The 10,294-nt window shown below is 31.8% G+C and overlaps 1 protein-coding gene across 2 annotated transcripts in view; it reads right to left on the reverse strand.

Annotated features, from left to right (window-relative positions):
- The window catches only part of LOC126886299 (transcriptional regulator ATRX homolog), a 140,286-nt gene extending 135,481 nt beyond the window's left edge, over positions 1-4,805 (reverse strand). The window contains exon 1 of one of the 2 annotated variants that reach the window (XM_050653173.1): positions 4,478-4,805. The gene's annotated coding sequence lies outside the window, so the exon portion shown is untranslated. The remainder of the gene's footprint in view (positions 1-4,477) is intronic. The other variant, XM_050653181.1, reaches the window with a different exon arrangement.
- Positions 4,806-10,294: the final 5,489 nt, after the last annotated feature.

Genomic DNA, 10,294 nt, shown 5'->3' on the forward strand with positions numbered 1-10,294 from the left:
TCAGTTTTTCAGTATTAGGTTAGTGGTTAAACCAGTTTAATTTACCCAAGATTTTAACTGACACTCACTAGATCAGTTAACTTACCTCCAAGTTTTGTGGTTATGTTTGCGCATAGGTGCAGTGAATGCATTAGATTAGAATCATATAATTTATACCTTGTTATTATTAAATTAAGTTATGAAAGAATTTTTCTGTCAAACCAATTATGTACCTCTCGAATCACACATACGCAAGTACAGAAGAAAAACAGTGGTTAGCTAGTCAAGATTTTTTAACCTGGTTTAAAGTTAAGTATTTTCGATGGGAAATAAGCCACAATTTTACTAAAAAAATGAATTTATTAACGTTTTGACGCCCAAGTCGGGTTCTAATGACACCCGACTTGGGCGTTGAAACGTTAATAAATTCATTTTTTTAGTAAAATTGTGGCTTATTTCCCATCGGAAATACTTAATTATAAAAATGCCACAAGGAAATAACTTCAGAACTGGTTTAAAGTACTGAAAAACGCTAGGAGAGTTAAAATTTAACCTAGGTTACCTACCCAAAATTTTAACTTCTTACTGAAAAACTGGGTCTTAGTCAAAGCCCAAATAAATGACATTATAAATGCCCATATAAATGACTTTAAAGATTTTTTGTTAGACCTAAGAGAAACTAATTTGTTCAGGCACATGTCTAAACTTAATTTTATGTAATTCCAGTTAAATTCCAATCTATTTTTCTTGTTTCATATGTATTTGCTTACTTTTTATTCTAGGCTTTAATAGTAAGATCTTATATTTGAACAAAGGATCCTGAGAGGAATATTCTGTAGCATCTGTGAAAATGGTGCTTGGAGGAGGAGGTACAAGTACGAGATATACCACAGATATAAACATATTTAGTGGTAAAGACGTAGTATCCCTTGTCAAAATAGGAAGACTAAGATATGCAGGACATCTAGCAAGATCACAGCAGAACAACCCTCCTAGAAGGATCCTTTGGGGGGAAATAGAGGTAGGCCAAAAGTCACATGGAAGGATTGTTAGGTTTGGGGGGAAATAGAGGTAGGCCAAAAGTCACATGGAAGGATGGTGTAGATGAAGATGGTAGAAAAATAGTTGCAGCAAACTGGCAACAGTTGGGAATGGATAGAACTGACTGGCGTAATACACTTGTGAAGGTTGAGGCTCTTTTATAGGGATATAGCACCACTGATGATGATGAATAGTAAGATCTATTCTAAGAATAGCAAGCCCAAAGGCTTTGGTCAAACTTAGTATAAACTATTGATACCGGGAGCACATTTACACATGCACAGCGGCACCAGGATGCTGAAATCTGATAGCCTTTAATACAGTAAGGTCTCGTTTTATGCAGTGGATACGTTCTACAGAAAAGCGCATATAAAAAAATAGCATAAAAAAAGACTTTATTTGAATTGAAAAAGTAGGGATACATTCCGTATTTTTCTAAAATCACATAAAATGGTAAACGTGTGTCCACCAAAAATTGTATGTCTCTGATGTTTTTTTTTTCTTCATTGGGTCAAATAAAATCTTAAAGAAGAAAGTAAAAATGCAGACTAACGATATTGAGATTGCAAAAACCTCTTTTAATGGAACATAAAACTTTATGACACTTATTAAATGTTTCAATCCAGAAATCAAAATGTTCTGTTTATTATACTGCAACTTGAAATCAGCGACATTTAAACTCTTAAATACTTAAACATTTAAATTTAATTTCAAAACAATTACGGGTTATACCTTTCAATGCAAAACTCAGATTGATGTAATAGGGCTTTTCTTTCACAGTGATTTGTTTCAAGCTTCTGTCATTTGTCATATAATCCATGTATATTAATATTATACACAGATTATACAATACAGTAGAACCCTGATTATCAGTGTGCGGATTATACGGGCTGTGGATTATCCGTGCTATGATTTTCTCTTACTCAAATTGCATTTTTGAGGTTTTATCAAAATATCGTCACTGTAAATCACTTGACGGAAACTCTATACACGGAGAGGGAGACTCGTAATGAAAGATTTATTTTTTCTGTTGTCTTTTTATAGTAGAGGTATATGTATTGATATACGTACATATGTATTACAATAAGAAATAAATGTTCGGATTATCCGTGCTTTTCAATTATCTGTGCCAACGTCCGGTCCCTAGGAGCACGGATAATCAGGGTTCTACTGTATATGACAGAAGCTCGAAACAAATGACAATTGATGAAAAGCCCTATAGCTACATACTACATCATGTAACAAGGGGAATACCCGAATTGTAAATTCTCAGATTACTGACATCTGGATGGGAATAGTTGATATTAATTATACTAGTTGTTAATAATAGAAATTTTTGTATGAAATACAAACCGCACAACTTCAAAATCGCATTCAAATAATCCGCATAAAAAGAGACCTTACTGTACACACTATTACGATACAAACATATTTTTATTAAATATTTTTAGCATTTCTCCCGGTGTAGCTTGACAGTTGAAGTTTCTATTTCGAAGTCAATAACTATTTCGGGATTTTTTTACTAGTCTCATAGTCATCAGAAAATTTTGTTTTTACTTCCACAGTATATTTACCTTCTTTTACAAGTTCCCTAACAGAGTCTTACATACTATGTCAATACTCTTTATTTATTTATTAACAGTTACAACCAGTGCTGTTTTTGTAACAATACGGTTCCGGTACGCAATGTTCCGTGGGGTCTGGGGAGTGTTCATAAGGGGGTCCACCCCCGGGAAAACTTTTTAAATTTAGCCTTAATAAAGGCGTTTTAAAGCTATTTGGGAGCAAGGAAAAAATTCAGGAATTTGTCTATAATTTTGTTGTTTTTTTTTTTTAATTTCTTGTCCCAAGAGGTACTGGTATGGCGTACCGGCGCATACAGTCACAAAAACAGCACTGGTTACAACCATTTACAAAAAAGAACATATACCAATTGTAATAGAGATACAAAAAATAAAAATTACATAGGTAACACCTCTAGAAGAATTGAAATTATCAGTAGTAATTGCACAAGAGCTCTAAAATTATTGAATTTTTCCCGAGTGACACTCTGACAGTTTTAATTTCACAAGCCGGAGGCGAGTGAAATTATGTCAAAGTGTCACGAGAGCAAAAATTCTATATTAATTTTAGAGATCGAGTGCAATTTGATGCGATTATTTCATGATTAAAACTGTTCAAAACCAAAATTTTATTGTAATTTATTTATGTAAGTACAAATTAGTAAAATTAAACACAGTTGTTACAAAAATTTGACGGATCAAAGTCATCACTTTTATAATTTTTAAAACATTAATTGTCATTACCGTCACTGAATGTATTTTTTCGTAGCAACGAAGGGCATCTGACGTAATATACTTGACGACAGGAAATTATCAAAAATTATCAGTTTGATTTAGATTTCTGCAGTTTTCTATTGGTCAGAATCTCCTATGAATGAAATAATCTACATAACACCTCTCTAGTAAGCTGTTAGTGTTCCTAAGCAATTTGACCAAGCCAATACCAGATCCAAGGAGTTCAGGACAATTTATTAAGTTTAACTACAAACAGAAAATCTAATATCTCTCTATGAGAAGATAAAGAACAGTAAGCAGTTAACAAAAGCATACATGTGTAAGAATAAGGAATGGAAACCTTGAAGGAACAATACATCAGGAACCTACACTGAACTCTCTAAAGTATTTCAGTATTAACCAAAGTGTAAGGTGACCAAACAACAGAACAGTACACTAGATGAGACCTTTAAAACAGACTTTATAGTTTCAGCATATTCCTTCTCCATTGTGATGTGTAAGTAACAACAAACACGTGCACTTCACATTGATAATATCTATACTACTAACACAACAGACAAAAAGACTCAGCCTCACGCAAGTACCATACAAATATCGCCCAATTTGCTTGCAGTCACCTTCATGTATGTAGCCTAATAGTGTGTAACAAAGGCTAACAAATTCCATCACTCTAGTGCCGCTGTATAGGTGCATGTGTAAATATGCATAGTGGGCAGAGTCATACAAATGACTTAAGTATGTCAGTAAGCACAACAACTGAGATAACTTATGAAATGATCAAATGGCAGAAGTGATATGGTCAAAAAGACTCAAAACTTGAATACCATTAACAAATGATGAAGAAAGACTAAACTGAAATGCCTACATGTATCTGACATACAACCATAAGCAGATAAAGAGTGCAACGCCACATTAAAAAAAACCCTATCTGAAACTCATGTGTAAAGTTAGAATATTTGCAGAAGACAGACGGAAATAAGGCGATTAGATCTAGTCCACTTAACACAAAACGAACATAAATTTATATCTGTTATAGTAATAAAGATTTCGAATCTTAACTGATTGCATTTTAGCTAATGTTTCAATTTGAAAACAATAGATCTTTACATATTTCCCGCCAAAGCTAAAATATACCTTGAATATATGCTACATATACGTACCTATATGTTTAAGATCAAAAGCATCCACATGTATTAAACTGGCACTTATATTTAATATTTACTCTGGAAAAAATTCATAAAAACACAAACTTATCCCCTATAAATCAACGCCATTTTGCCATTAGAACTTAGAACTAGAACTTTTTTTTACTGTCAGGCCAGGCGTGTCAATGTTATGTCAAATGTCAATATAATGTCAAAAGCCTAGGCAAACGTTTGCGATATGCGAGGACGGGGATTAGTATTTAACTAATTTCTAATATATCCGTTTTTAATTCTGCGACATAATATAATAATCTAATAATTTATACTATTATATACTTAAATATTTATACTATTTATAACACCAAAAAATTTCACAATCAACGATTGTAGAAATCTCTCGATGACATTTTGTTTTGAACACTATCAATCGAAATATCGATGGAAGTCCAGTGTTGCGGTATCTACAAATTTGTCGGTAGATATGTCTATTGTTAAACTTTTTTAAATTTATTAAATCATTTCCTTTTATTCATACATTAACGTCAAGGTTCATAAATAGACGCATTAACGCATAGACGCAAATAGGTTGCATTAACGTTACTTTATTCCACAGATCATCTACCTCCTCTACTAAGAGAGTTAAGTGATCTGTGCTTTATTCGCTCCCTAGTATCGCTAGAGTATATAACCAGAGAAAAGAACTTACGATATAGATTCATTTATTTATGTAGTTTTCCTCTTGCTGGTAACTTGTCTGTGATATCTTTTTTGCATTTTACTCTTTTCATTATTTCACAAATGTTCATTCTTACATTAAATTAAATTACTTACAAGGAGGTGTTGGTTGTGGCTAATAGCAGTATATATTTGACACACCGTACTTCAGATACTCCAGAGAGTCTTTTTACTATGAAACTTCACAGGTACACCTAGTAAATCGAAGCTTAATTACATATTACAGACAAAATTAAAATTGAAACAGACCAGTGAAGTAGTGGCTATAAGCTATAATACTTAACAAACACGTATACAATTAATACAATACGGTTTTTAATAAATAATTAACACTCCTCCTTTTGGCATTATAACCCTGGATGGGTATTTAGTATTTAACTATGTATTAACTGGCTAAACTCACTACTTACGTCTATACTCTGCCAAAACTGGCTGTCTATCTCCTTCCATGCAGGCATGCAGACCTCTCTTGTCACAGATCACTTAACTCTCTTAGGAGGTAGGTGATCTGTGTCTCTTATGCGTTGTACCCTTCTCCCAATCTTTGTTGTTTTTGCATCTTCTTCTTCATTAGTCGTTGCTGTTATAGTATCATCTGCATATGCAGTATGCAGTAATTTGTACTGTTTGGGTATTTATATATATGGCCAGTTACATGAGTTTTTCTGATGACTGCCCAAGAACTAAATATCTTAGGTTGAACAGCATTATTAATATAGTGCATCTCCCTGTCTCACTTCCACATTGATGTCAAATAGAGAGTCAGTCTTACTCTAACTGATTACAGAATTTTTATGAGGCTGATTTGTTAGGTACAAAGATTACGGATGTCTTCCAGAATAGGGAACTTGCATATATTTTTAAATGTTAAAATAATATTAAAAAATATAAGGTAAACGTGATCTTAAAACGCATGCATGCAAAAAAAAACAAATATTTTTAACTCATACGCTTATTAGGCGGCTTTGAAAATGCAATAAAATTCAAATTTCTTCAGAGACGCTTATAAACGGGTCTGGCGTCACGACCCAGGCTCTACCTGATATCGACAACAGAACCGCTAGGATATTTCGAAAATATGATTTACAAATTCATTCACATTCACTTAAAACTCCTATGTAAAAGTCGATTTATATAAAATAAAAGTTCAAAAGAAAAAAAAAGTTTGTTTTGGGGATTGTACTAATTCCATTTTCATCGTATTTAATTGGAAATTCCAAGGTATTATTTGTGTTCCTCTATAGCTCATAATCAGTTTATTTAGTTTTAAACTGAAATTGATCACATGTTAAGACAAATAAGTAAGTATAAGCATGTTTAAATTGTTTATAAAAATATGTTTTAGTTAGTCTTACTTTTATTACTAAAAGTTTTGTTTATTTTTAAGTTTTCTTCTTTCTTCTTTGTTTATGAATCTAAAATATTTAAAAATTATAGGTTTTAGTTTTGTTTGTTACAAAATATTACGACCAGAAATATATTCGGAATATTTACAATTATTATAAGGGACGAACGTTTTGGATTTAAAAAAAAAGTTGTGTTGTTACTGTTGTTAGAAAACCGAGACCGAGAGTCTAATCTATCAACCAAATATAACCAATGTTACAATGTACACCTGGTTCCAAAAAAAACTGATACGACTCTTGACGCGTATTTTGTAGAAAATTGAGCAGTGTATTTTGAAGGATAAATACTTAATATACTACATTCGCTCTCGCGAGATTTTTTTTGACACTGACATTAGTAATTTCTTTTTTGAAAAATTCAGTTGTCAGAAGTGACTGAAAATTACTACAAAACCAACGCACCTGCTCATATCCAATATTATTAATAGTAAACAGATATAAAAATAACATACACCTTACGCCAATCAATATTTATTTATTTAAACCATTATAATGTATTGATAGCAAATGAGAAAATTATTTATTGTACAAAATAAAAATATTTTGTAGAAATAAACTTCACAAAATTTTATGAGATTAGTAGACACTCCCACTATTTCTAAAAATTCTTCTTTTTTTAATGAAAGATTAAGTTGATTTGAGTTGATTTTAGCAGTTAATAGTGTGAGGTAGGAATTTTTGTGTTGTACGTTTCCTATTCCAAATGTCTTAAAAAAAATCTCGCGAGAGCGAATGTAGTATATTTACATACTGTCAATGTCACTGCCAAATCTTAAAATTTGTCAGATAGCTTATTCTGTTCCACGGTTATTAGACTTTATTATTAATCTTTATTATTAATACTTTCTCCGCAACTGAGGGTATCTTATCAACTGTATTGTTTTTAAACAATAGATGATAAAATAAAAATATTGACAGTTCAAAAATGTGAACATTATTGCATTGTGTGTGGCCTAAGTTTGGGCTGAAAACTGAAATGTATTACATTTTTACAAAATTTTGGAATATGTTTAATTACGTAGACCAATTTTAACAGTTGTTTTCAATACAGATTTCAATCATCTACAAATAGTTTCTTATGTCTTTTGATGTCAAATAATTAGGGAAACTGGAATTCAACAGTTTAGAATTTTACATTGAGTTGATGCAAAATTGTGACGCATGTCAAAATTCTCAATGTATTTTAATTGTATTCATTTTTTTTTCGAATCCTGAGAAAACTAATAAATACTTTTGAAAAATTTAAACTACGAATGAAAGACTACATTATTACCGAGGGCTGAAAGTCCCTGAAAACTTCTATAATATTTATTTTAATAAGTTACAGGGCTGAAAATAAAAAAAGTGTGATATTTAATTTCAAATATTTCATTCAATATAAACTGCTTGTTTATTCTAAGGGGCTTCCGCCCTCGGTAATAATGTAATCTTTCATCCTGCGTTTAAATTTTTCTAAAATATTTATTAGTTTTTTCATGGATCAGTTGTTTGTTGTTTGTTTATTTTATTATTTGTCTGTCATAATAAATATAATGTCAGATCAATCAAATACACTGCTCAACATGATCAAATCTTACTAAGAGTCGTATCAGTTTTTTTAGGAACCGGCTGTACAATGCACAAGTACCTATAGTTGCAAATGTTTCTATTTAAAAATATTGGTTTTTTTGCGTAGCAGATAGAGTTTAAAAATAATTAAAAATTTACTTATATTTTAATAGAATATGACGCAGGTCTTATTGACAGTTTGATTAGTATAGCACAAGACTTTTGGAATGTAAATATTTTCCCCCATGGATCTATGGCTCTGCTAATTATTAAAAATTAATGGAATAAAACTTTGATAAAATGAAGTTTTATCCATAAAATATTTTTTATTTCTTTATGTGAGAATGAAATTCAAATTTTAAACTAATAATATATATTTATATAAAACATCCTTTCTTTGTATAAGTACCTAATTTTTTAGTAGTATCTATGTACATACTTCCATAATTTAATGGCAATGGCATTGGTAATATAATTTGGCATTTGAGATAGGTTGTACAATAAAAATGTATTTCCGTAAGTATTACGTAAGTATTACGTAACGCGATTTTTGAAGATTTTTGACCCACCCTCCCCCTACGTATAACGCACTCTAATGTGCGTTTAACTATTGAGTAACGCAATTTTTGAAGCTTTTTGACCCCCACCTGCGTTACGTAATACTTGAACGGTCCCTAAACTATAAAGACAACATTAGAAATGAATGAAAATCTTTAAAATGTCAAAATATTGTCTTCACAGTGCACGTTTGCCACTAGCCCAACGAGAACAATGATAAACCTTATGGTTGGTGACGTCAGACACAAGCTTATTTTGAAGTTGTTCGAAACGGTTAATTTGGGCGCGCAACTATTATTAGGTTTGTTCTAGCCAGTGGCGGCTCGTGATTTTTACAATAGGGGAGGCTATACCTAACCATCCTAACTGTAAAATATCTAGACAAATTTGCACTAGCAAAAAAATGCGACAAAAAATGTAATTTAAGGCCCCATTTTTTGACCATTTTTATTTACATTTCATAATATCATCCTAATTCATAATTTCATGATATCATATCATTTTAAAAATAGTTAGTCTAATTGTAAAAGTTTAATACCAAAGTTTGTGTCGTTTATTTGTTCAATTCCATCTATTTGTAAATAGATACCTCGCATATCAAAATAAATACAGATTTGAAGTTTTGCAGTCCATACATAATGAAGCTTCAAATTTTTTAAGATACTCAACTAAATTTTTTTAATTCTAAACGCGGCCTACTGCGAATTCAAAAACACCAGAAATTACCGATATTTTGCTTTGAGTTAGAGATATCGGAAAAAGTTATTTGAGCAAGTTGTTCCAAATATTATTATAACCCCACATACCAAATTTCATAACAAAATTCGCACTTTTCGTTGCAGGACCCTAAAATTCGTTGTCCCGAGACGCACGCAACCACGCAACGGAGCCGATAAGCTATTCTGCCTCCCTTGGTATATCTCCGGGCAGCGTGTGATGGCACCGTAGATGCCATCATCTACGGTGGCATTTCATCGGGCTTTTCATCGATTGTCATTTGTTTCGAGCTTCTGTCATGTGTCACATAATATTAATATATCTACGTCATACGTCTTTGGTTTGTATCATTGGTTATATCAATAACGTATGACGTAGATATATTAATATTATGTGACACATGACAGAAGCTCGAAACAAATGACTGTGAATGAAAAGCCCTGTTGGTCAGTGAGAGAACATAATAATAATACAGTCACCAGTGCTATCCCCTCTACTCGCGCTGGTCCACCATTCGCTGATGGTTTCAAACCGTTTGAAACTGATGCTAGAACAAAGCTATTAGTTATTGTACGTAAACTATTAATTATTAAGACTTAATATTTTGAATATAATATTTTTAAACATAAATTAACAATTTTATGCAATAATATTTTTATGTGCAAGTTCCCTCTATTTTGTCTCTTTTATTCACACTAACAAAAGCTTGTTTAAAGTCTAAATTTACCTACATTAGTATACAGTTCTTCTATGTCGTACGTATTCATAAGCTTGTTTTTAGTATGTCTGTAGTGGCCAGTCGCGGATCTAGAAATTTGCCTTGGAAAGCAAAATTTGCCTTAGGGAGAACTTCCAATTTCCAATGAAA

This window comes from Diabrotica virgifera, chromosome 1, assembly GCF_917563875.1.
Source record: "Diabrotica virgifera virgifera chromosome 1, PGI_DIABVI_V3a".
Taxonomy (NCBI): Eukaryota; Metazoa; Arthropoda; class Insecta; order Coleoptera; family Chrysomelidae; genus Diabrotica; species Diabrotica virgifera.